This window comes from Hetaerina americana, unplaced genomic scaffold (assembly GCF_022747635.1).
Source record: "Hetaerina americana unplaced genomic scaffold, ioHetAmer1.1.p SCAF_2, whole genome shotgun sequence".
NCBI classification, from domain to species: domain Eukaryota; kingdom Metazoa; phylum Arthropoda; class Insecta; order Odonata; family Calopterygidae; genus Hetaerina; species Hetaerina americana.
Window position 1 is genome coordinate 13,053,003 of NW_027286763.1, and position 26,627 is coordinate 13,079,629.

At 39.0% G+C, this 26,627-nt stretch overlaps 1 protein-coding gene across 1 annotated transcript in view; it reads left to right on the forward strand.

The window, feature by feature from the left end:
• The window catches only part of LOC139687555 (uncharacterized), a 173,102-nt gene that overhangs the window by 82,052 nt on the left and 64,423 nt on the right, over window positions 1-26,627 (forward strand). The window contains exon 2 of the mRNA XM_071584765.1: window positions 6,771-6,874. The gene's annotated coding sequence lies outside the window, so the exon portion shown is untranslated. The remainder of the gene's footprint in view (window positions 1-6,770; window positions 6,875-26,627) is intronic.

Here is a 26,627-nt window from a genome sequence, read left to right on the forward strand (position 1 = left end):
AAAATAACAATTTTAAAGTGAAAAAACCAAATTTCTATCTTGGCTATTCGAAATTTTAGTAATTTCGGCCAAACTATGCTGACCATACAACCATAATGAGCGAATCGACATATAAAAATCAAACAAAAATTTGAACAGTATAGCTGTAATAACGGAGAGAGTAGCACATGCTCATTTTAAGTTGTCTTTGAAATACTGCATATGTATCATCGCATTGCATTGTAGTCCCTCAGTGTGTGTAACTATGGGCATAAAAATTCAAGACTCCTCTTTGGTCACGCGCAAGTCCACTTTCATTCGTTCGAGCTATTTTTTGGAGAGTATACAAATCCTGCCTAAGGGGATGTGCTATTCCAGTTGGTAGAAATGTGGGCTATTGACCGGAGGGCCCGGATTCGTTGTCCGGTAACGAGGCATACCCTCTGTACACCTTAATTTTCACTCATAATGAGTGATTTCTTCATTTAACAGATTTCCCTGTGAAACCATAAGCGCCGTACATAAAGGAACTGGCCCCCCTTACTACTCTGCCAATGTACAGGGATCACTCAGGCTTAGTACTAGATAAGCTCTACCTGAAATATAAAACCGACCTTCGGGTTGATTACGTGCCAATACAAAGTTCCGTGGATACTTAGATCATACTCAGCGGAACACATACCGTGCTGTTAGAGAATTCGCCCGAACAGTGAAAGATTTCATTCTGATCTCGGATGATTGGTGTTTACCGTGGAAAATTATCAATCCTTTCTATCGTCAACACATTCGTAGTACCTTACCTATTTTTCTTTGCTCTATGCCAAATGTGTCTAAATATTGGACTCACGCGATCTTGAAGCTGTTTCAGTGGTCACCCTCATCAACAGAAGAAGACTGGAGGGTCGAGTACTGATGGCATTAAGGAGAGAGGAGAGTGAGTGAAGTGGAAGAAGTGGGAATAGCTGATGTATTGTGCCTAATCCTGGGGATTGTTAAGAAATAAGTGGTCAGATACGTATGTGCTGACTCGCGAGTCTTATTTCAATCTTGGAAGACGAATTGGGGAGGGATCATAGGAGAAAGAGAGGAGCAGTGCCCAAATGGTGTCGTAAGAAGTAGAACGCACAGGAAACCCGATTTGGTCATAAGGGGAAGGGTGGGGCGGGTTTCCTCTCTCTGGTTTAATCAATGGGTTTGAAAATTCTAGATCTCTTACTCTATTGTCTTAGATGAAATACATTGACTATAATTTCCATGCCTTTTAAATTAGTTCAACGGCTGAAACTATCCTGATAATTAAAAGTTGACGAGAAATCTCCAAAGGAGTGCTTAGTAATTCCTATAAAATTCATAGTATCTCAATGTTACGGATTACGGCCTAACTTATAATTTATTTTTTCATTTGGTCTATCTTCTTCATCAACATGCCACAAATATAAAATGAAAGCTATATTTGAAACCTAAAAACATTGTCGTTGTGAATATCAATTTCCCGAACCAACAAGCCCCAATTTTGAGGTTTCAATCTTCACGCCTGCGGTCAAGACTAAATTCTGATCGCATTTTGACGCCTCCCATTTACTTCGGTTATTTCTTTTAGATACACTCCATTATAATATCTTATTAGTATTTTGCATGTTGTATTTCAAATTTTCCGTCCAGGATGGATGGAAAAAGGAAATCCTCCTTGATTTGTCCTCTATGAATCCTATTCCAAAAGTGCCACAACTTTCAATATGTCGAATTAATTGAAAACTTTTTCATTTGTTTTCTATTAACTGTTTATCCTTTTCCTGTATTAATTTCAGTATATCAGAAATAACACCATTTAGACTTAAAAATGGAATGCAATTCAATCTGTTATAAAACCTCACTAGTACTGGCAGAATGTGACAACCAGCACAGTTAATTTATTTTTAGGTATATTTTCAGTGAAATTTATTCTCTTTCTTCCGGGCCAATTATGTTTCATAATCTGTGGCAGTGTATGTGCAGCCTTCTTTATTCACACAAATGCTATCTGGCTATTCTTAGATAATTCCAAGCATTTAGTTATACCTGCAATCTGCCCGCTTTCATTGCTGACATTAAATCGCTTTCGAAATCGAAACACCTTTGATCAGCTGCATACCCTCATAAACATCACTATTGTGCCCTCAGATACAAGATTATAGCAAAAAACATTTTTTGTGGCATCTTCCTCTGATTGGACATAGTTATCACGTCCGTGATAATACATTTTTTCAAGGTTGAAATGCATATGTCCAATTGTTAGTCTATTATTAAAAAATCTCTAAATGTCACAAATTCAGTTATTCTGAAGATTTGTCGCACTAGGAAGTAAATATGAAAAAATATGAGAACATCTATGCAAAATGATTTTAAAATATTTCCTAAAAAACCATTAGCAACAAATTTCTTGGCATAGATTTCAGACTCCTTAAGCTTTAGAAACGCGTCAGAAGGTGACAAGGTAACAAAAACGGAATTGAAGAAAGAATTGAAGATTTTCGAACTAAGAGGAAAAGAAAGATACTTTTACTAGGAAACATGAACTGGTTAGAAATGTATTTTTTAGCGCTATGAGTGAAGTACTACTATCCGGAGCGGTTCGTAGCAAATAGTAACGCACTGAACCACTGTTAAACAGTGGATCAGTGCATTACTATTTATTTAAAACCAATTCTGTCCACCTTCCACAGCTCCACGCCTGATTTGAAAACGATTCAACTATTCCGGATATTTTTGACCCAAATTGATGATGATAACAGATACAGAAAAATGTTCCAGTTTAACATATATTTGAACAAGTAGATTACAAGTAAATTATGTAGCGTTGGAATGAATGTGAGATTGCGATTGAGTTTTTGCCGTTCACCATACCTTTTATACATTTCGCATAGGGAGGAAGGGAAAGCTTCTTTCATGCCCCCCATTATTGAGCCCTCGGCTTAAGTGGAAAATCCCCTCCTGCCATTTGGCCAGTCTCACTATAAACTGGAAATAAGTAAAATGATTAATTAAGTTCTCTATAAAAAACAGGAAAATATGGAAATAGTAGGAAATGATGAGACAGATGAAATATTTTGGGAGGCATATCAGATAAGGACGCTGGCTATCAGCACCCCTCTACCAAATTTATGCGAGAGAGCTCACTATCGAGGCATTAGGAGAATGAGATCTGTGCTCGTTAGGAGAGCGCTCTATGCCAAATACGCAAAGCGCCACGCCGCCGCTGACAATGTCACCACATCCGAAATCCCACTCAATCGTTAACATGGACCACAAAGTCGATCTGTGGACTCCTTTGTTATAATTAACGAATTTATGCTATACTTTAAATTAGTACCATCACTATTCTATGCAGTAATGCATCTCTCCTAGAATCGTTTCGATTGCCAATGTAGCTAAATAAACCGTACGCCTGTAACTATCAACTTCCTCTAGAGAGCATGAGATAAGGTCATTCCACACCTATCAGGGAATATATTTTTATAAGATCGATTCTTTCTAATGACATTATGCCGTCAGTCTTCATGAGGGTCCTGGCAGAAGGTGGTCGGTCTACCTCACGGGAGAGTCCCCACAAAAAAACATCTTCCTTCCATGGCCGAGCCGAGGTTCGAAGAGATGAGCTTAGGGTCGGATGTGACTCGATGTGAATTTACCTTTCCCCCCCCACCCTTTATATTAAGCTCATGCTTTACCATTACTCGCATGAGAAAATTGTGGGCGTTTCAGATATCCGGGGCACTCTGCCAGGTAATGTGCCGCCTAAATGCACGCCGATGAGGAGAGATTAAACGGACTGGGCTGCTGGTTTCTATTAGCCCGAGCAGAAATGATTATGATTTGGTAATGGCTAGATTTGTGTTAAACATAATTGCTAAACTATACTGCAACATTAACTTTTCGTTAATGACACACTTAGGCCACCGCTGCTCAAAGTGACCTCTTTTGAGCTCCTCTTTCAACATTTGCCTCTTCTTAGTGTGGGTGGTGCCAGGAGTAAACAGCAATATAACTCTATACAAACTAAATTTGGAAAACATTATTATTGTTTCGTCTGTATATCTGATGTTGGCTTTATCTCTATGAATTAGACTGACGGTTTGATTTCTCTTCAGAATTTTAAAGCAAGGTATTAAGAATTTTCTAAAGTAGCTTTTGCAAAAATTCAAAGAAACTGCGGGAGATGCCGCAGAAGTAACTTTTAACGGAGTCATTCGCTAATGTACATTACAATTCGACTATTTCAAGTCAGAATCATTTGCCTTCACCGGGATTCGAAACCGGATCCCTCGATATCCGGCCGAGTGCTTTAGACAGTTGAGCGAATGGAGGCGTTCTCTTATGTTCGGTATTTCGTCTCTACATATTGTTTTTTTAAAGCCTTATTTCGAAGTGTAAGAGGAGGCCTAATAGTTCAACTGGCTAAAGTACTCCGCCGGAAATCGAGGGATCCAGGTTCGAATCTCGGTCAAGAAAAATGATTTATACACTCTGAAATTATTGCATTGTAACTTTTAAAATTTAAATTTTCTATATCAATCCAAAATTGTAACAAAGAGTGATCAGGAAGGTGTCCATACAGTGGAAACGATGCATAAAGGCGCAAGAATGGAAAATACTTCCTGTTTACACAATATAACTTTTGGTTTATTATTTATCAATAACTCAGAATTTAACATTAATTAATGTCAGATGTTAGAAATAAGAAATAGACCAATTCGTATAAAATTAAGTTGCAGTCAAAACCTAATATTTGCAAAAGACATTTAATATATATATATATATATATATATATATATATATATATATATAAACATTATATATATATATATAAACATTATATATATATAATGTTTTTTGCAATATATATATATATATAAACAATGTATGTATAATTGGAAGGGAGAGAGGCAGCGAGGGATGGTAAATATAACGAAAAAGAAGCTAGGAACAGAAAAGTTAATTCAGAGCAGGTGAGTGATATAATATAATTATCAGAGTTAAAAGCTGACCCAGTGAACATAGTCATTATTCGGGTTAGGCTCACAAGAAATCAAAGGAAGGAAGAAATAAACAGGTTATACAATGAACTAAAGGAAATAATTTAGTGTACACTAGAAGCATACAGTTCATAATGATTGTCGACTGAAACGCGGCAGTGGACGAAGGGAAAGATAAGATTAAGGCGGGGGATTATGTTTTCGGACAAGGAACGATCTCGGGGAGAAAGCACTGTGCTTAAATCTGTAGGAGAATGGTTCAGTCATAATAAATACCTAGCTTAAGCAGAACAAAATAGGCGTATGTGTATGTGGAAAATCCCTGTGGGCTAAGAGATGTATTAGTTGGACAGTTATGGAAATAGTTATGGAAAACTTTAGAAACAGCATGATCAATTCGCAGTTCCTCAGAAAGTGATATGGATTGAGATCATAATTTAGGCCTAATTAAGTGTAACTTTAGATTTACGAGAATAAAACGGGGAAGATGAATGAAGAAATTAAATTTAGAAGCATTAATCAGGAAGAAAAGAAAAGTGTCATCAAAAAGTAGAAAATCGAGTACGTGCGGATAAGTTAAATAGAATAGTTAAATAGAAAAAACCGATATTCAGAGCTCCAAAAGAATCTATAGAAACAGTGAATCGGAAAATGATATGGAAACCATGAATTCCAGGCAATATGATTAAGAAAATAGACGAGAAAAAGTAATCAAAGAATGTAAGCTAACAATTAGGAAGAAGGAATAGGGTGAGGGAAGTGTGGTGGAAGACATGGTGAATCTATAAAATGTAAGTTCACGTAAGGAGATATAGAGAGTTAACAGAGGACCAGTGAATGTTATCACCACCACAGAGTCACCAGGAAGTGTGAAGGGAAAATCTGAACATGCAATCTAGCAAGGGAGAAAAACTATTAATTCCCAAGGATAGATTCAAGAGATATGAAAGAAAGCATAGAGAATCATTTGGCACCGACATTAGGGCAGCAATCCTAGGAAAAGAAAGAGAACATGATTTCCCATAAATTGGGAAACGTATGCGAGGTCTGTAGAACAACACGTTTAAATTCACGCGCAGCTAATATGGTCCTTCGGATCATCAATTAAATAATGCAGAGGAAATCAAATTAAATACTTAGGGGATGATCAGTTTGGTTTAAGAAAAGGATTAGATACTCCTGGTGACCTAACAGTAATTAGGTCACTTATAGAAAGCAACATAAGAGTACAGCGATGTATTCCAATGGCATTCATGGATTTTTCCTTCTTACTTCCAACTAGTGCCATCACCTACCTTCCTAAAGCGCACCAATTGCACATCCCTTTGTAAACCCTTCATGTCCTCCTCATACGGCGTCCACGTCATCCTCCACCATGATTCTCTGGCCTGTTAGTGTATTCAATCTCCTCACTCATCATGTTTATATAATGCATCCCAGTTCTCCCATCTTTTTATTCCGGTGAATAATGTGAATATTTAGGAGTATATGAAGAGTTAAAGGAATTAGACCAGAAAGCTTAGACATAGAAAGAATATATGACATCCAAAAAAGGGTAATACAGCGATAAATATTTATTTCTCACTGCATTGAGGGGAAGATTCAGGTTGTTCGCAAGATTCATTTCACCGTGCTTATTCCATTATCATCCACACTTTGTGAGCCAAAAAACAGTATTTTTTTACTATCGTGGGGTTGACACTTGAATAAACTATATTATTTTACAAATAACGCACATTGTTACTCTAATTCTAATGAAAATCGTTGCTTCCTTCCCAGGTGGGATTCCATTGTGGACCACTTTGGCTTGGTCATCGAGCGACCCTTCGACTAGCCGTTCTGGGGATCTGCAGCTGAAAATTTGGAGCCTTAGAACATAACAGGTGATTAGTATATGAAGAAACTTAGGAATTTTCCATAAATTGCAAGGTAAATTGCAAGAGAGTAGAATCGTATTAATTTTCCATTTATTCTTTCATGCAGTTATGTAAGCATTGTTTTGGAACTAAGGGAAATTAGCATTAAGAAACGGTTAGTATTTTTTACAAAAACTTGACTCATGATAATGAACGCTGAGCGTTAATAAATATAATTATTCGTAAAATATGCCTGCGCAGTCAAAACAAAATTGGATCATTATCCGTAATTTTAAAAATGAAAATATTTAGTGTTACGAGCGGGCCTTGAAAGAAGAGATAGTGCAAGAGGAATTGCTTTTAAATGACATTCCCGGTTGAAAGGTTTTTTGCCCGTTATGGCAGAGAAAAATAAACTGAAAACCATCAACTTCTCTCCTCACCTGCTCTTTGAAGTACTTTATTTGTCATCCTGTCTTTATTCATTTTATTTTCAGAATTCTTCCACTCAGTAACACAATAATATTGCCAACCCAATCTTCCTTTTTCTTCTGTTGTTCCTATCGTCAGTCTTACAGCTGTAGAAAAGTAGACTCTAGATATAACTCTTCACGTATCCCTTCTTTAAGACATTGCTAGTTCTGCGTACCAACTAGTTGGTCCCTTCAGACGGAAAGCTTTCTTCGCCATTTAAATTGACTTGATCACTAGTGGTCGTGTTGCATAAAAAGTAAAAAATTTACCCCTGCTACAGAGTGTCCCTACCTAGTATTACTTGGATTTGCCAATCTACAAATATCCCTCGTATCTTCCATTTTTAACAGTATGGCATTGCCTTAGTTTCATACTTGTTTTCTTGAGATTGTACTTTTTATCCCCCTCTCCATTTCTTATATCATTCTGGGTCTTCTTTCTTCTTTAGAAATGAACTTATGTTTCTCGTCTCATTGCATTTCTGCTTGAATTTTTACGCCATAATTTATCTTTCATTTCCTTCTAAATTAGCAAATTAATCAGCTAAATCTCGCCAATTATCGATGTTGCCTAACTCCTTTATCTTAGCTTCTTCCCTGACTTCACCGTATTTAATCACCAATGCCGGATATCTATGTAGAGTGTGTATCAAATCTCGTGTCACAGTAGCTCGTATCAAGTACCTTTAGGATGGTTAACATCATGTTCCGGTCCACGTAGTCAAAGGCTTTCACCACATCAAGGAATGCGATATGAGTCGGTTTACCTTTCCATGTGTTCACCTCTCTACGATAATACCGAGAAGGAGAATAGCTTTCTCCTCTTCCTCCACTCCGCTTAAGCCCAGATATATCCTCATTTAAATTCTCTTTCAATTTTATTCTCCATTATTTGGTATATAGTATTACTCTTATCAATGTCTTTCATGAATCGGTTGTCAGGCATATTTATACAATTTTCACATTTTCTTCCTTTTCCCTTTTTTGCTGGGAGGATCACTTTTTTTACGTCCTCTGGCAGTTCTCCTCTTATATACATATAACTTATTAGGTTGTTCAGCTGTATCAGAATCTTATTTCAAGAATTTGCCATTAGTTCTTAGTAAATGTCGGCAATCTTTGAGCCCTAGTGCCTTGTTCGTCCTTGCGTATTTCCTGCTACTTAAAATTCAGACCTAAGGATTATTAAGGATTAATAATCCTTAAGGATTCAGGACCTGTTCGTATTGCCTCTTTCAACATCGTCGGTATTATCCTCTACTTCCAATATTCTTGTATGTTTTTTTCTTTTCAATGGTAAGGATCATCCAATTGCTGCTTGCATCTCTTCGAAATGTCTTCATCTTCAGTAAGAATTTTACCATTTCCATTCCAAATGTTACCGATATTCGTTCTCTTTTTATTTTTATTTATACCCTTCAAGCCACCACCAGGGTGTGTGGCAGGAGGTGAATGCACACCTAAATAATTTTACCCGAACATGGCCCTACTGCGGTCGAACAATGTTATTATGATCCCTTATCCTTCGTGGAAAAATGACATATTAAATCTACCTGTTCTACAATTAATGCCTTAAAGTTTACTAGCATGATCTCTCCTATCGTATTACGATAGGGGTAATAATACAAAGATGTTCTTTGCTATATGTTCTTCGCTAATTGAAATGGTTTCTGACACTTAAGTGAGCTTTTCCCTTGACAGGGTATTAGCGCACTTTCTCCAGATTGCATTTTTCAAACTTCTCTAGCATGCATGCCTTTCCTCAGTCTTTGAAGTTTTGTACTTGCTCTTCAATTGGTTTCAGTATTTCGTTAGCGTTCCCTTGTTTCTATTTCACATATTTCCTTCGGTTCAGCCACGAGAGATAACGATCGCCAAAGTATATTAATATTTGGAGGTCATACTCAGAACGCAGATGTGGCAGGCTACCTCCAAGATGAACTCGAAAAGAGTATTTGCAGTATACGCGACTATTATTAGGGTCGTATTAACAAGCGTTTCCGAGTCGCGAAGGGCGCGAGAGGAGGGGCAGAGGGTGGAGGTCGAAATTTCCCGAAGTGTCATCGTGGCGGAAGAAGGGCGAAGGAGGCCATCGCGACCCCCTTTCCGTCTCCTCACTCCATTAACCGCCATCCCACTCCGCTTCCTTTCTGCACCGCGTCGACGCGAGGGGCCAGCCATTGCCGAGGGACGGCAGGCGCTGTGGGTCACCAGGCTTGTAAGCCAGATGGCCGCTAAACCATTTACACGGCGCCAATCTGGAGAGAAGTACCTTGATACAGACAGGTTACAAAGCAGTTTACAGCCTCTCCTGGGAGAAACAGATAAGGGGACTATTTGGACGAGCTAACCAAAAATTAGGGGCTTATTAGAAGAATACTGGGTAAATGTGATGAAAAGGTTAAAGAGAAATGTTTCGCTGCTTACGCCTCATTCAGAACATGATGGATTTATATGGAATCCTCATGAAGTAGGATTGATTCGCAAATTGGATTGGATTAGCAGCTTAGAGTCAGCTTTATTAGACATTGTTATGATACTCTTATTAGCGTATCAAAAATATTAGAGAATCTAGGCTGGGAATCACTCACGGAATGAAGGTTAAATTATAGATTGAAGCTCTTGCATAAATTGAAAGAGCGCCTCTTTGGCAGTGACGTTGAATCAACCCATCGCACTATGGTAGGCGAGATCAAGTCAATAAAATTAGAGACATTAAGCGTAGAACAGTGCAGGACTGTCATTTTTCTACGAACGATAAGGAATCAGAATAATGTTGTCCGACCGCGATAATCGTAAAAATATTCGGGTCAAAATTAATCTGGTGTGTATTCATCCCCTACCACACACCCTTGGGTTTACTTGCAGAGTACTAACAATACTAATGATGAATACTAACCATGCGGGATCAGGTTACACAACACCAGTTGTGGAGGCTGAGGTCAGACTACCTGTTCTCAGAAAACATGGCCAATGGGCACATCAACTTGAACAAAAATGGTGGGGCACTTATGCTACAGATTGGTGTAGTAGGGGCGTGTGGCGTCGATGGAATAATTCGCTAAGAAGAGACCTTTCGCTTCAGGCGGACGAGTACGAAATGCGAGCTCGCGGTGGCGAAACTCCTGCAGCCGGCCGTCGGCTTACCCACCGCCATCGACAGCGCTCTGTCGGGTACGCCCAATGGAGCGGGCGGATGCGTCGGCCGCCGCTGGGAAGCAGGTCGCTTCCGGTGGCCCCAGGCCGACCAGGTTATTTTGTAGAACCCATTAAACGCGAGCAAAGGACCAATCGACGCGGCTCGAGATCACGTAATGACGTAGGAAACTGGGAAGTACGACAGAGCATTCGTAGGAGCACTCGGGCGAGAGAGGGTATCGTGTGGTGCACGCACGACAAAACAACGTCCTCGTAATTGGGTCACACGCCCGATTCCTTTGAGCTCCCGGACCACTTCCTTTTCGATACATTCCGAAGGGGGGGCATCAGTATGCGGGGGTGGCAGGTGGGGGGGAAGCACACGACCGGCGGAAATGGAAATAGCACGGCCAGTGGAAGTAGAGAGTGGGGGGTGCGATCCCCCTGTGGGCCATGAACGTGTGCGAGTGTGCGCGCTTAGGGGAAATTGGGTTGCTGGGCGGAACTAGGGCTCGGGGAGGGTCAAAGCGGAAGGGGTGCGGGGGGGGGGGCACGGCGCGGGTGGCTAGAGGGAAGCCCCCGAGACGGCCAGCGGTAACGCGGGGGGGGGGGGGGACGGGAATGGGGGAGGGGGTCGCGGTGGAGAAGTCGAATGCGAGTTCGAGGCCGTAGCGAAAGGGCGAGGGGTGAGATAAGGAGTGAAATACCGAGACGTCAGAAATTTTCGCTTCGCCAACGGTGTTGCGGAGTTTTGAAGATATCTCCCGAGGGACAAGAGGATGTGTGTGTGTGTGGAAGAAGGTCGAAAATGTTCTCATCTCTCTTTCTCTCTCTTTCCTTTGAGGCAAATGGCACCGCGAGGGGATCTTTCCGTGGATGCCAGCGCGATCCTCCCGACCCTCGCCCTCTCACCGAGGACACGCGACCGAGGTGCGGGAGGAAATAGTACACGCGATCCTTGGAGACGAAAAATGCTGAAACGAACTCCCGGATGACATCTGAAACACTTTTGCAAACATGTGAATGCCATTTGCAAAATACTGTCAAATTATTTTGAAGAAAATTAACAATAATATAAACATTTTAGAAGAATTTAATCTGAAGGAATAGCACAAAAACCGGGCTATTTAAATCGACTTCTCTCCTGTAAACTTAAGGGCAAATTTAAATTACTCTCTCACTATGAATAGGTCGTGAGCAATAGACCTTTACATAAATACATTCATTAAAAAGGCCTATAGTACACTGGCAGTAGGAGAAGTACGGGCTCCGCTGTCGTCATCTCACGAAATCCTTGCAAATAGAAGGCTACATCAGCAGTACTAAAGACACAGAAGAGAACCAAAATAGTTAGAATAGGAACTTGGAATGTTAGGACGATAATAAGGACAGGTAAACAACATAAAAAGAGAGTTGGAGAGAGGGAATATAGATGTTTTAGGCCTGTTTGAGGTGCTAGAGATTGTTAGGTATAGAGCTATGTACAGCGGAGGGTAAGACAGCCAACGTGGAATGGAAATATCATTAAACAAAAATGTAGGAAGAAGCAATGCCAACAAAGAGCAAGCGACTGATAGAAAAGTATTAGTGAAGCTGAACCAAAGAACTTTGCATTGTGAAGGTCTACATGCTACTAATCAATCATAGGTAGGAAGTGGTCAACAGGGCATACGAGCAACAGTTAGAGAACATTCTTGCGGGTGTTCCTGCAGGGAAATGCTGATAATGATTGGGTAATTGAAAGCGGCGTTAGGCGAAGGGAGATGGTAATGAGGTTGGGGACTACGGTTTAAGAACAATGAATGACCGCGAGGAGAAAGAAATTGAGTTCTGCAGCAGACAAAGATATATCATAACGGACACTTGGTTCAGGCACCACAAATGGCATAGGAAAAGCCGAGTGATTCTGAGAAAAACCAAACTATGAAATCGTTAGGCACAGATTAAGGAACGGCGTGATTCATTCGCACAGTTTCCCGGGAGTGGATGCGGACTCAGATTATAATTTAGTAATAATGAAATATAGCGTTTGATTCAAAAAGATAAAACATGAATGACACTATGAAATAGAATATAGAAGCATTAACAGGATATTAAAGAAAGGAGTATCAGTAGGCTTTAGATAAAATCATGAGAGAGGAAAGAGAACTGGGTACTACGGAAGAAAAATGGTAACATATCAAAAAATGATATTGAAAGCTGCAAACAAAAATACACATGAACGGTAAATATATAATGGGCAACGAAACTTGATTAAGGAGGATATGATTAGAAAAATACGAGTAGACAAGAAAGGAAATGAATGGATGAGAAAACGAGTTGGATTGAAGGAAATATAAAGAGTGGAACAATAAAATGAGGTGGGAAACTTAATGGTCCAAAGAAGCGAGGCGGAAGAAGCAATGCGAGAAAATGGAAAGTTTTCTAAGAGATCTTTCTAAAATTAGAGTTTTCTATAATCGGTGCGCTACACAGGAATGTGAATGCACCTTCAGGAAGTTAGAAGGAAAATTTCGTAAAAACAAAAAAAGATAAGTCAGCAAAATTGTCAATTAAAGGAAGATTCAAGGGATGCATATCACGCTTCGCGACGAGTGAAGAATATTTTATCAATGCTTTTGCGAAGCGGTAATTTAATTCCAATGTTAACCTATAGCGATGACTTGTACATCAAGTGTCTGATTCTTCTAAAAAAAAGCTTTCAAACATAATTACACAATTTGTCGGTGTAATTTTTGTTGTTTTCGCATAAATGGTCGGCCTGCTTGTTTATGGTAGAGGAAAAATTTACTGAGATGAGCTTTTAAGGTCGTGTTTTTTACACTCTCTAACCATTCTCATCTGCTTTTCCGTAGGATAGCGTTTTCCGATTAATTCTATTTTTACTCGGTTCGGATAACATTTTTCGGCATCTGCAAAATGTTGATGTGGTAATTAAGGCTGTTGTCTGTGGGAAGGTTAATGTTTTAATCAGATTGGAAAAGGAATGAAATAGGGTAAGCAAAGTAGAAAATTAATAGGATTTGAGCTCTATCTTCAGGTTGAAGTTAATTTGAGTTTTAGTATATCCTTTCCTCTCTTCATTTGACTTGAGTACCCTGAGGTGAAGCCTCGCTTCGGCCACTGTATCACTTCAAAGAAATATTAACAAACATCCTCATTCCACATTGGAGAGCAATATATTTATATTCTATCATATAACACATACTCTACTCAATCAATCAGATCAAAAATCTCCACTCAATCAGATCAAAAATCTACACGGATGAAAGAGGAACTTAAAAACGATTTGGCCCATTAATTTGGTTTCACATTAAAAACAATTCCAATGTTTTAAAAATAATTCCCACAGATATGTCAACTTACGAGCAACATTTTGTTTGAGCCAGTCCATCAACGTAGAGGTTTCGTAAATTGAAATAAATATACAAAAATTGGGTCAAAAATTTTCGAAACAGTTCGTATCCTATTTTAGCTATTTGCTTGGAAATTAAACACTCATTTTCAGTTAAATTTACATTCTCCTATAGTACTTTCTCTTTTGCTTCATTTACGGAAGAGAAGTAGCAAAAGGTTCAAGAAAACTGAATGAAAGGTGAATACTTGAATATTTGTCAGAGACTTTCGATTAGAGACCCCTGAGTGACGATCTCTAGGTTGCCTATTATAGATAATAGATGGTTCGGCTACAAATTGGTGAGTTCCGGTGCAAGTGTTTGTGATTCCTCCATAAACTCCCGCCTAAACTACGAAATATTCCATCCACTAGATAAGAGAACATTGTGGATATCCGCATTTCATATAATGAACACTCTGATGATAAATGCATATCGCAGTATAAAAGAAGCGCTAAACTCATTATTCGAATATTGTAGTGCCGTCGTTGTGTACTAGTTTATTCAATTAAGTAAACATGAAGGACATTAAGTGTGGCAGAATTCTGTTTTTATATGCAGATACTGTGATAATTACCTCAAACATTGGAAAAAATTGGCATAGATTTATATTATGCAAGATAACGAGTATATGGAAAATTTAACTGAAATCTGTTTACTAGAAGCTATCAAATATCTTTTCAATCACAATTAAACGTCTCTTAGCGTGCAGCTAAACCATAAACAACTCTCTGCGATCCTCTTTTGTGTTAGAAGCAAATTATGTTGATCCAGTCCTAGGAACGGAGTCAGAAACTAACCTAAGTCAACCCTAATCTTGGCAAGGAAAGTAAAAATCAATTCCATCAAACATGTTCAAATCGCAGCAGGAAGTAAACTTTTTGTTGAAACATCGAGAGATGATGTTCTGTCTTTTCAATTTTGAGTTGATATCGATCTAAATCAGAATTGAACGTAGAAAATATTTTATGCACATAAATAACTAATGGGGATAGAAGATGCACGATAAGAAACTATTCAAGTATTCGCATCTAACATTCATAACTGTGCGTTAGAAGACCGTTACACGTTATTTCTAAGAAGGATACGGCTAATTTTGTTAGATTGTATTTATTGCATTTGTAGCAAATGAAACGTCTGAGTTGGCACACTCACGTTCTCATATCTAACATCGAAGTGGAAACCTTGGGATAAGGATCCAATTTACCTTTCCATCGATAAGGAATCCACAGCTCAAGAGGTCTGCCAAAGATTTATGGTTCGCGTGGGGCGCGTTCGCTCGCCGCCTCTTGCCGAGAGCCATAAATCCCGATCCCACTTCCTTGCTTTGCATTTTTATCGCCTTGCAACGGCTCGATTCGTTTTCCTCCTCCGTTGGATTCCAAAAGACGCTGAATATGTGCAATCTTCGAGCATATCTGCCTCCTCCCTCGGAGTGAGCCGCGCTATGCTCTCACAGGATGGCGCCACCTTCGAAGGCAGAGCTCTGTTATTCGAAATACCGACCACGGGAAAAAAAAGTGGAGCTTAAAATTTCTCACCCTGTAAATTAATTGAAGATGTGTATTTGTTTGTTTTGAGACCAGAGTTGTGGCTTTAGGTTGGATAATTTTGGGCAACTTTTAAGTAGCTTGTTTTAAATTATTGAATATAACATTTCAGGGGGCAATAATATTTTAGGAATAGCCCAACCGGATGGTTCGACGACTAATACATATAAACAGTTGGTCATAAAAATAAGGAATTGTGAAAATAGCTGGTTAAAAAATCAGCTTCTGAGGAAATAAGGTTTTAAGGTAACTCTATTAACATTTTTTTTCACCTTCTTTCCGAAGTAAAATTGAGTCGAGAGAATTAATAATATTTGAATACTTAGAAGGCAAGTTTATTATGTCTACTTTGCATGGAATTTCAAATTGCATAATGCAAAATATATTTATGGACAGGCTGATTAATGCCTCCTCTCCTTCATAAATATTAATCTTAATACAGGAGTGCACAATATAGAATTAAAAGCATCGAGGAAAGCGCTCTTAATATAATCAGGCAAGAGCAAAGCATAATGGATAACCAGTACGGACCCAACAAATTATCCTTTATTTTTAGATGACGGAAGGAAAGCGCAGAAGTGATGGACGGGCACAGGGACTTAACGAAAAGAGAACAAAGCAATTACACTCTCGTTGGTTGAGGTCAAGGCTTTTCTATCGTGCAAATGCGGTTCCTCGGAAAGGAGTGAACGTTTAGATACCCGCACGAGCATGACTGCTGAGTGAGCACAATTGGTTCCCTGACTAGCGTGCTCATTGCATAATGGAACTGAAGTATGAGAAGAAATATTGTCACGAACGGAAGAGCCCTCGGAGATTGTCTAATGATGTATGATATTTCCTGGACGAAACACTTGATAGTAAGAAGTTATGGAGGGAACTATAAAAAAATATTTAAAGTCGCTGGAGTAAGTATACCACACTTTACTGCCATTAAATCGACTGCAGTTTCAAATTTATTTTCGTCATTTTCGCTGCGTGATAATGTTTTCATGGCTAAGTGACATAGCAGTCAAAGATTGGGTTTGAAGAAACATCCACCGCCTCTCTAAAATCGCCTCATCCTTGTGTTCGCAATGGAGATAATGAAACCCCAAAAAACCTCTCCCTCGTCTTATCAATCCTTATCCGTCATCTCGGGCACATCACTTAAAACCACCGCTACAAAGGGATGGCGATATCCCCTCCGGCCTTCCAGCCCAGCCCTCCCACCCTCTTGCTTCACCTGCCCCATGAATATCTCTGCTTCTGGATCTTTTCATGTTGTGCATATCTTAGAACACAGGTACTTGTTGCTGCCGAGAAACCATGACAGATATATAGTGGACTAATTATTGGTAAGTGTTATAATAATGTCTCAGCCATCTGTACGCTAAACTAAGCCTCGTAGAAAACAATCTCATGATACGTGAGAGTAAAAGTCAAGAAGTTTCGAAATTCATGAGAACGAATCAATATACTTAAAATTTCCATAGGATAGTATTTATTGCCGTCAACTAGTTTTGCTACGCTATAGCATCATCATCTGGACTGTCCAGTTCAGTCAATTACCCGGATCCGTGGCATCATCCACTTCAGATGATGCCACACTTGAGCGAAACTAGTTGACGGCAGTAAATTCTATTGTGTGGAAAGGCAAAGTATTTTGATTCTTTCTTGTGCGTTACTATGGAATTCCACAAAGTATCGACCTCAGCTATCTCTGAAGCGTCACCATCGCACTTGAGTTGGTAGTGGAAGCAAAATTGAGTGCCGGAATCAACTTCCGTGTATTTCCTGGTATAAGCGGAGGAAATGGTATAAGAGGCATGGGAAGAGATGGCGCAAGGAATGAAAGTCAGTGGGGAATTGATTTAATCAGTTAAAAGCGCGGATGATCAAGCTTAAGTTTCACAATCGTCCAATTGGTTGCAAGCGTTTCAGAGCGCATTGGAAGGTCAGTACGATTTAGTATAGAATGTGAATAAATATAAACAAAACCATGACACGTAGAAGATAGAAGCTGAAAGCAGATATAACAATTCGAGTATTGAAAACTCAAGTTCGACCGACATCTAGGAGAATAGCTCAAGCTAAGCAGGTATTAATGAAGTAGAGGCACCTAAGCACTAAACTGACTCTATTAAATAGCATTTTCTAAAGCCCTAAAGGGTTTTTTACTCCCCTGTAAAAGTAAAAAAGGAGGGGAAAATTGAGAATGGTATGGTAACTTACGGGGAAAGTTAATTCCTCGCCAGTGATCAGACACACATTCAAAATAATAGGACATTCACATTTACACAGGGGGGTATTTATCAAATAGGTTTACAAGAAAATTAATCCTATTGCCTGGTACCGTTCTCGGGAACTTAAAAATGCACACACAATCACTCCCGAAGTTGGCTCAAAGTTAGCCCGAAGTGGCTTTTAGGGAGGTTTTTCCCTCCCCAGGGACTGGGTCTGGGCTACCTTAACCACTTACGTGTTAGCTAGGAAGAGATGGAATAGGTTTGCAAAGAAATTAATCCAGATGCTATGGACCTACTTCGAAAATATAATACACTAACACACTCACTCACTTAGGTATTACAGCAAAGCAATAACAACACTAGGGAATATTAAGAGGACAAAATAATGTATTGCCTTATGGCGTTGGCAAAACCGAATAGGGGACTATGTGAAGAATAAAAGCCTTTGAAAAACGTTGCTAAAGCGTATAATTATTAAGTTTGAATAAACCGGTAAAGTCAGAAACTACTACATATAAGAACAAAAGATACAGGCCTGTAAATATAGGCCATATTGAGAGAACTCTATGGCTAAGAAGAAATATCGCTGGAAAAAACACCCTTTGATTCACAACGGGTTAGATAGAAACATAATAGAAGGTTAAATTGAAGGGAAGTTCCCCAGAAGAACAAGTGACAAGCACAATGGACCAATTTAAGAGGAAGGTAAAACAGAGAAGCAATGAGGGGGGTGAGAATTTTAGAATGGAATAGAGATTAATAGAAAGCTGCTGTAAACCAATTTAAGATTGAAAAAATCATAATGAATAATGTAGTATTTTAAAACATAAAACTTATTACACAAGAATAATGAAGGCAAAGAGATATACGAGGTCTGTTCAAAAAGTATCGCGACTTTTGTATTTTTTCAAAAATTATTTATTTATTCTTGAATATCTATTTTGTCCCCTTCAAAGTAATCCCCATTAGATATTATACACTTGTACAAACGCTTTTTCCCGATCCTCTAGGCACTTCGAAAAATCATTTTTTTATCTTGTTCAGCTCTTCCTTCGATACAGTCTTTATCTCGTCAACCGTAGTGTAGCGTCGTCCTTTCATGGGCCTCTTCGGTTTCGGGAACAAGAAAAAGTCACTCGGGGCCAGATCTGGGGAATACGGTGGTTGCGGCATCATTATTGTGTTGTTTTTGGCCAAAAATTCGTGCACAAGAACGATGTGTGAGCAGAAGCGTTGTCATGATGCAAAAGCCAATTTCTGTTCTTCTACAAATCCGGGCGTTTGTGGCGGATTGTTTCATAGAAATTGCGCATAACTTCCGGGTAATATTCCTTATTTACCGTTATACCATGTGGCAAGGACTCATGATGTACCACACCCCTGCAATCGAAGAAAACTGTAAGCATAACTTTCAAATTCGACCGAACCTGGCGCGCTTTTTTCGGTCTTGGCTCGTGCTGCAGCTTCCATTGGGATGACTGAGCTTTAGTCTCCACGTCATAGCCATAAACCCATGATTCGTCACCCGTTATGACCCTCTGGAGCAAATTTGGGTCGTCGCGGACATAGCCCAACACCTCATTAGCAATGTTTTCATAACGTTGCTGTTTTTGTTCGAAATTGAGCAATTTTGGTGCGAACTTCGCGGCGACCCGTGTCATGTCCAAATCATAGGTAAAAGTCGGCCCTTACAGCAACTTCTCTAACGGTGCTTCGACGATTAGGCAATACTATTTCCTCACTTCATCAATGTTTTCATCTGTTGTTGACGTGCTCTGGCGTCCTTCACATCTTCTCTACCCTCTGAGAATATTTTGTACCACCGACAAACGTTGCTTCAGTCCAAAGTACTTCTTAATATGTCACAGTCAACATTCAGAATGCGTTCGCGGACTTAATTACGTTTTTCACACAAAATTAGATACAGATTCTTTGACCTATTTTTCGGAACAAGCTAAAATCGAAGCAAAGCAGCTATCAACAATTAACTGACCATTAAAAAACATATTATCGATTATTTGAGAAAATATGGAAATCGCTGAAAGTTGATATTTTAATATCAATTTTGAAAATGGAAGCGGATTTTTAATTTTCATTTTAAGCTTGTCCACATTTGATATCGACGATTAACGATGGTCCTTGTTCATAACAAGTATTAAGGTTTCTGTGAGTCTTGATTCCATAAACTGTTTCCTAACCACAGAGAGACTTCTAATGCTAGGCCAACGTTTTTTTATGGTACAACTGAGTAAATAAATTGAACTAGAGCTCTCCTGAAAATTAGAAATTTACTAATTATCATTATCCAAAAACAGCCTTTTTTGAACCTTTAATGGATATTTTTGACTTGAAAATGACGAAAAATAATTACAATCACCCTAGCCCTAGGTGAAGTAAAACCCACCTGGGGAATCGAACACGTGACCTCTTTTATTTTGCAGGCGGAGACAGCACCCCACTGCCACCGGGGTCGGTCAATTACAGAACATCCTATAGCCTGATGAGTACATTCACTTTTCCATTGAAATACGTGGATTGCCTATACTTAAAATTCTGGAAATACTACTTAAGCTATTGCAAATTATTTACTAAAAAAATTTAACACGAGAATAAAATGTATCCAAAATACCTCTTCTATTTTATGCCCAATTGAGTGCTAAGTGCGTGTTGCCTTCAACGTTGTTTTGACAATTTTTGCCGAAATACTGCGACAGTAATATGAGTATAATTTAATATAAACATTAAATTCTAATAATTCTATTTTCTCCATCCCTTTTTTGAGACAAAACTATAGAAAATTAAAATTACATCGATAATGAGGTACTACAACGAAGTTACCCTGAAAGTTATTTTTTTCTATTGAGTATCGGATATGAAAATTATAAATCCATGATATAAAAACGAGGTCTTTATCTATTGAATTATATTCAATGTTTATTACGGCAGAATTCGTAGGATTCGCGAGATTCCGGTCAGAAAAAAAAACAATTTTTTCACGCAAAGGAGCAAACCACACCTCCGGCTGATTAAATTAAGTAACGATTACACACAGGTTTTCTTTTCAGCGGTATTTGCAAAGTGACTGAAGAAGAGCAAAATATCTGCGACGGAGAGTCTGTGAGGTACTGTTTTAATCGTTACCATGTACGTTATTACACAGAATTGGTGTTTATTTAAACCAAGGGTTTAATATTATACATTCATATTGGTATCCTACCAGTTCAGACAGGCTTTGGATTGACACAGCCTATAAAACGATGTAGTCATATATTTACTTGCTTCTCCCAAGCAAATATAACTAGACTCAGGCACTAGAACATCTTTTTAATACCATTTACTTCTTTCCACCCTTCAATCCATCCAACTTGCCACAAACGAAATACTTGCAAAGAGAAAGCGAAAGCAGCAGCACGGAAGACACAGAAAATACGAAACTAAACCGAATAGGTTTTTGGAAATATCTGTGCTTTACGGCTGTGCAAAGTGAGATGGAAGGATAGCGGGTAATACTGTGGTCATATTTATATATTAATATACAGCGGAGGGGAAGAGATCCAACCAGGAAATATTATTGAACCAAAGTTGGGAAGAAACGTAATAAAAATGGAGCGAGGGACTGATAGAATATTGTTAGTCGAAGGATAGAATAGATAGAATTGGAATCAATAAACTTGGTCATTGTGTGGCCATGCAATAAGAGAGGAAAAAGTCGATTCTTCGGATTTATGTGAGAGGAATTTGGCTGGAAGACTTCGTCAGTGTTTATTCCTATTCCAAAAAAGGTAGAGGCTACATCATGTGAGAAAAGCAGAAAAATAAGTCTGATTTCGCACGCAGCTGAAGTGGTTCTTAACGTCATCAACAAGAAAGTTTAGAACATGGTAAATGATTATTTTGGGGATGACCATTTTTGGCTCAGGAAGGGGAGAGGCACGAGTGATGCCATTGCAGTAATGAAATCACCAATCGAGAAGATCAAAAAATACAATCAGCACGTATTCGCCTGTTTTGTAGAGTTCAAAAAGACTTTCAAAAGAGTGAATTGGAACAACTAATAGGAGATATAGATAATACACATATAGGAGAAATTATGAATAGTTTCGAGGTAAAGGAGACTAATCCGCAACCTGCACATGTCTCAGACTGCTCAGGTGCAAGTGATGGATGAGGAGTTTAGATGGGCAGTGTTAGGACGAGGAGTAATCAAGGGTTTACCATTAGTATCCTTACTGTTCAACGTATGCACGTACTCGTATGTGGAGGAAATAATCAAAGATGCGAGAGAGGAACTGGAGATAGTAGTAAAACTTGTTGTACAATTCCTTAAAAAAATCCGGTAAGTTTGGGGACGGTTGAGCTTTATTTAGCAAGTCAGGAAAGGGGCTTCAATCATTGTTGAGCGCATTAGTAAGTCAGTTGGATGAGCAAAGGATGAAAAAATTTATGTGATTTTAGCGAAAAAGTAAAGCTTAATTAAATATTCAATTAGGTTTTCATAAACTTAAACAGATGGACAAGTTTCTCGAGTCAAAATATGATCAAAAAGTTTGGGATATAAGAAGAAGCATTGCATCAGGCAAAGAAGCTTTAAAAAGGAAGAGGGAATTGATGACAGAGATTTTGAGTAATGATGCTAAAAAACTGCTTGTTAAAACTTTGATAATGAGCATAGTTTTGTAATGAGAGAAAGCACGGCCATTGAGACAAAATGATAGGCTTAGTTCGGAGGTTTTTGAAATATGGATGTGGAGAAGGTAGGAGAAGGTGAGGAGGACAGAAAGGAAAACATGCTAGGGATTGCTAGGCATGGTGGGGGAAGATAGGGAATTATTGGGTAATATCAAAGGAGGCAGGAAAGGTGGATGCAGAGTGTTTTGATTTGGAAAGGAATGTTGAAACTGTGATAGAGGGGAGAACGTTCGGAAAGAGGGGACAGAGTAGAAACAGGATGGGATTGTTGGGTGGAATGAACGGGAGAAGGGATTATAAGGAATTGAAGAGCTGCTTAACGCATCATTGGTGCTCAGTTTGTGTTATGTTAGAAGAAGCAAGGGAATTATCGCTGCATTGTGTTATAGCCTTGTGGATCCATAAGCTACAATAACCGATAGAAGACCAATAACAAAATCAAAATAGCTAATGATAGTCATTGTTAGATAAAAATATTAAATTTCCTAAACTCTATGATAATATGTCATAAAAATCTCACCACTATTACCTGATATGACATTTTTTCAAGTGTTCATAAATTCTAATGGGCGGGGTAAGTATTCAGTTTACCCCCATTGAATCTGCCAATACCATCTCTCAGTAAATACCCTTTTTCAGGTAAAATTCACAACCCTATATAGTACCTTATGTTATTCTTTATTTACCACAGAGCACTGGAGAAATATTCTCGTCCGCTGAATAAAAACAGCATGGTTTGAATTTTTTCCTGCTTCTTTTAAATTTTGAACCAAAACACGGTTTCCTGTTATTCAATTATGCTTAAAAAGCTTAAATAATGCCAATATTAGTGTTTTCATTACATTTTCTTAAAATATTTCCAAAAAATTGCTCCACCGTTTGCATAGTTTTCTGAAGTAAAACATATTACATGATTAAACGCAGGCTTCACTTAGTGGGAAAATTCCATCATTGAAAAAGGAAAAGGTAAAACACTCCTGTACTCCACTAAAATTACAATAATAAGTCTCGGATTTCGATTCCTTGAGCCATCTTCAGAAGTTGAGCCAAAACCCGCATTATACGTATTATCAAAATTTAAGGTAAAATTACAAGAGTTTTGTTTATTACTATCCCAAAAATGGTATGATGATGCCTAGGTGGGTCCCTAACAACACACACACACACACTTTTAAGATTTTAAGACCTTGAGAGCATACAAAACGTCCCTTCTTCCCGTCCCAAAACGTCCCGGACTTTTAAGTTAAGAATTTAGGTTTACCTTTCGTCCTTAGGCTCATGGATGACGAAGTCAGGAATAACAAACATGGCCGCACCGGAATGAACCCCTCGCATTGTTCTACCCCGTAACTATTAATATAAAATATTATTTTTGAAATTAAGTGCTTAGCTCTGGCATTATGGACGAACAGAGATAGTATAAATGAATATAATAGGAATTGCAAACTTGAATTAACCTAATTGGCTATCCCAAACTCTACTACCGGCTTCACTTCATGGAATTCTGAATGTCCATTGAAGAAGCGCACTGCTGTCAGTATTACGAAGAATTTCATCGCTTTCAGATACCACCAGTTATAAATAATGAACCATCCGTTTGGTGTGGATTTAAGCACAAAATATGAGGGAAAGCGAGATGTCAAAGGTTAAACGAACATATCCAAAACAAAATGGCTTTTCACACTCGAATGATATCATTATTTATGTGGGCAGTTCCATTATAATTGACTGATGTACCGAAATAATGATTAACCGATGACGTTTGTCCAGCAACATCTGTGGTAATCTTTTTCCTTGTTTTTGAACTTTAACAGGCACCACACACAGATCTCACATGGGAGGGCTTGGATTTGGTTTTGCATTATGTTTGAGGTCATGATATGAAAGGATTAAATATTTCAATAAAGAGAAAAATAATTGCGAATTAAAAATACAGGCTGCTTCTAATTATATTCCAAAGAACGCAGTGAATGGCCGCACACCTCCCCTTGGAATGTTTCCACACTCGTCCGTGGTCTTTAGGTCACCTGTTGGTGTTTTTGACGTGGGTGTCAATCGATATTGCAAGGTTTTTTAAGAGTTTCAGTTTCCCATTGCGTTTTCTCACCCCTCAAAGAACGCCTAAATAGCTCCGTGAAGCTCAACAGGCCTCAGCAAGTTTCCTTAGTAGATCCTATTTATTTTAATTCTCGGGAATGTCGGGGTTCGATTCGATTCTCGCTTTAAGCTCGCGCTATCTGCCCGCACCGCCGTTTCGACCTTTGGTGCTGGATGTTTTGGTTGGATTGGTGCGGAGGCTGGATGCAGTGCCAACCCAGCAGACTCTGGACGGGCGTTGGTACGAGAATGGGAACGGTAGCAAAGGGCGTTGACGTGCACCAAGCAAGAATAGGAGCTCACCTCCCAAATTGGCACCCATAGATTTCAGAGGCAACACTTTCCACAAGCTCACCCTTTTTGCTTTTTAATCCTAGACTGAATGGTTTTAAAACTAATAGATTCGCTCCGTCGGCCTAAGTAATTAGAAAAGTGCCTTTTCTTCTCTCCCGGGCCGAAATTTGCAATTCCATGCGGCAACCAGCGTTTTCCGAGGATCCGCGCTCCATAAAATTCGCTCCGTCCGCTTCACAGCACTTCGGAAATGCCGCAATCCTCTTCAGAATCTTCAAAATATGACGGATTGCTCGCCTCTTCCAGTTTAGCCCTGCCAATTTAAAGTGCAGTATTTTTAATGAAAAAGAGCACACATTGAATTCAAATAAATCTCCGCTTACTGTCACTCACATCCATATTGCTCTCACTTGATATGTGGATGGATGGGAGCTTCTTCAAGGCTAAATTTTCAATGTTTACATATGTGGTCGTATTGATGAGTGTAAGCGAACTGAGAATAAAAAAGCTATCAAAGGTATTGATATGTTCCAACATCTTAATAGACTACGTGTTTATATTTTTAAAGACACGGGCCATCTCAATACTTAGGTTGGTCCTTGTTAGCAATAATGTTTTTGGCATATTTTTCAACATCAATTTTTTTTAAGGATAAGACATAGTCTGTGGATCATTTGTGGAAAATTAGTGACGCCTCTGAATACATATCTAGCAATCAAATTCCAGAACAACCATGAAATCAATTTTTATCTAGCACTTTCGTTTTAGAAAATGTCAGCAATCGCCCTTCTGAGTCTGGAGAACTTTTGAGGAGACTATGACGATAGAATACGTATATTTTTCTATGTACTCAATAAATTTGCCTCAAGTGGTGTAGACACGATAACTTCTGATTCAGACGTGATGCCGCGTTTTAACTATCTTTTAAACGGGTCACCATATTTAAATCATTTTTATTTCTATTTTTTCTAAAGAATACGTAATTTTTTTAAATATTGGAGAGATCATAATAAACCTGTTCCCTCCTATGGACTTCTAGTGAGCAAATCGGTGAATTAGACGCCCACGCGACTAAATTTTTAACTGAAAACTGCGCCTCAATAGGACCGGGAGGTATAGGGCATTCAATCGATCGATGGCATGGGTTTCCCGTTGCTCCTCCTTCCCCCCCCCTCCACACTCCACACCCCTGCTCTCCCCCAATCAAAGAGCCATGATCGTTGCGAAATCGGTCACCATGCACGAAAAAAAAGAAATTTCACTCAGCGTCCTTTATCCATTTTCAGTCCTCTCAATGTACCAGGCTGCACTCTGGTTGATAAAATACGTGCGCGAACCGCTCGGAGATATAATTCCGGACTCTCTTTCCTTTCGTGGCTCACTCCCTCTCCGTCTCTCCCTCTCCATCTCTCCATCTCTCCCTCTCTGTCCTTCCCTCTCTGTCCTTCCCTCTCCATCTCTTCCTCTCCATCTCTCCCTCAGTCTCTCCACTGCGGCTTCCATGAAGTATTGCGACTATTCCTCCCTCACGGGCGAGCCATTAAAAGTCATTGCGGAGGGTTGTGGCGGGAGAAGCAGAATGTTTTATTGCTTTGAGCTTATATCGCGAAAACGCACGAGGGAACTACCTCAGTGAAACGCATGAGGAAACGCTCGGGGAAATAATTCAAGCTTTGTGCACTCTACCTCGCATTCATTGAACCTCAAATTTTTAGTCCCGGGACTTAACGATTATGAATATAATTAGGCTTAGGAAGAAAATTGTTGGTAGTGAAGAAAACAAAGCAGATAGAATAAAAACTAGTTATAAATCGATGAACAGACAACAGAAACGCAGCGATTCCACAATTAATATTTATTAACCACCATGTTTTCATCTCTGCGTGGCATCATCCGGTGAAGATACAACGTAAGGC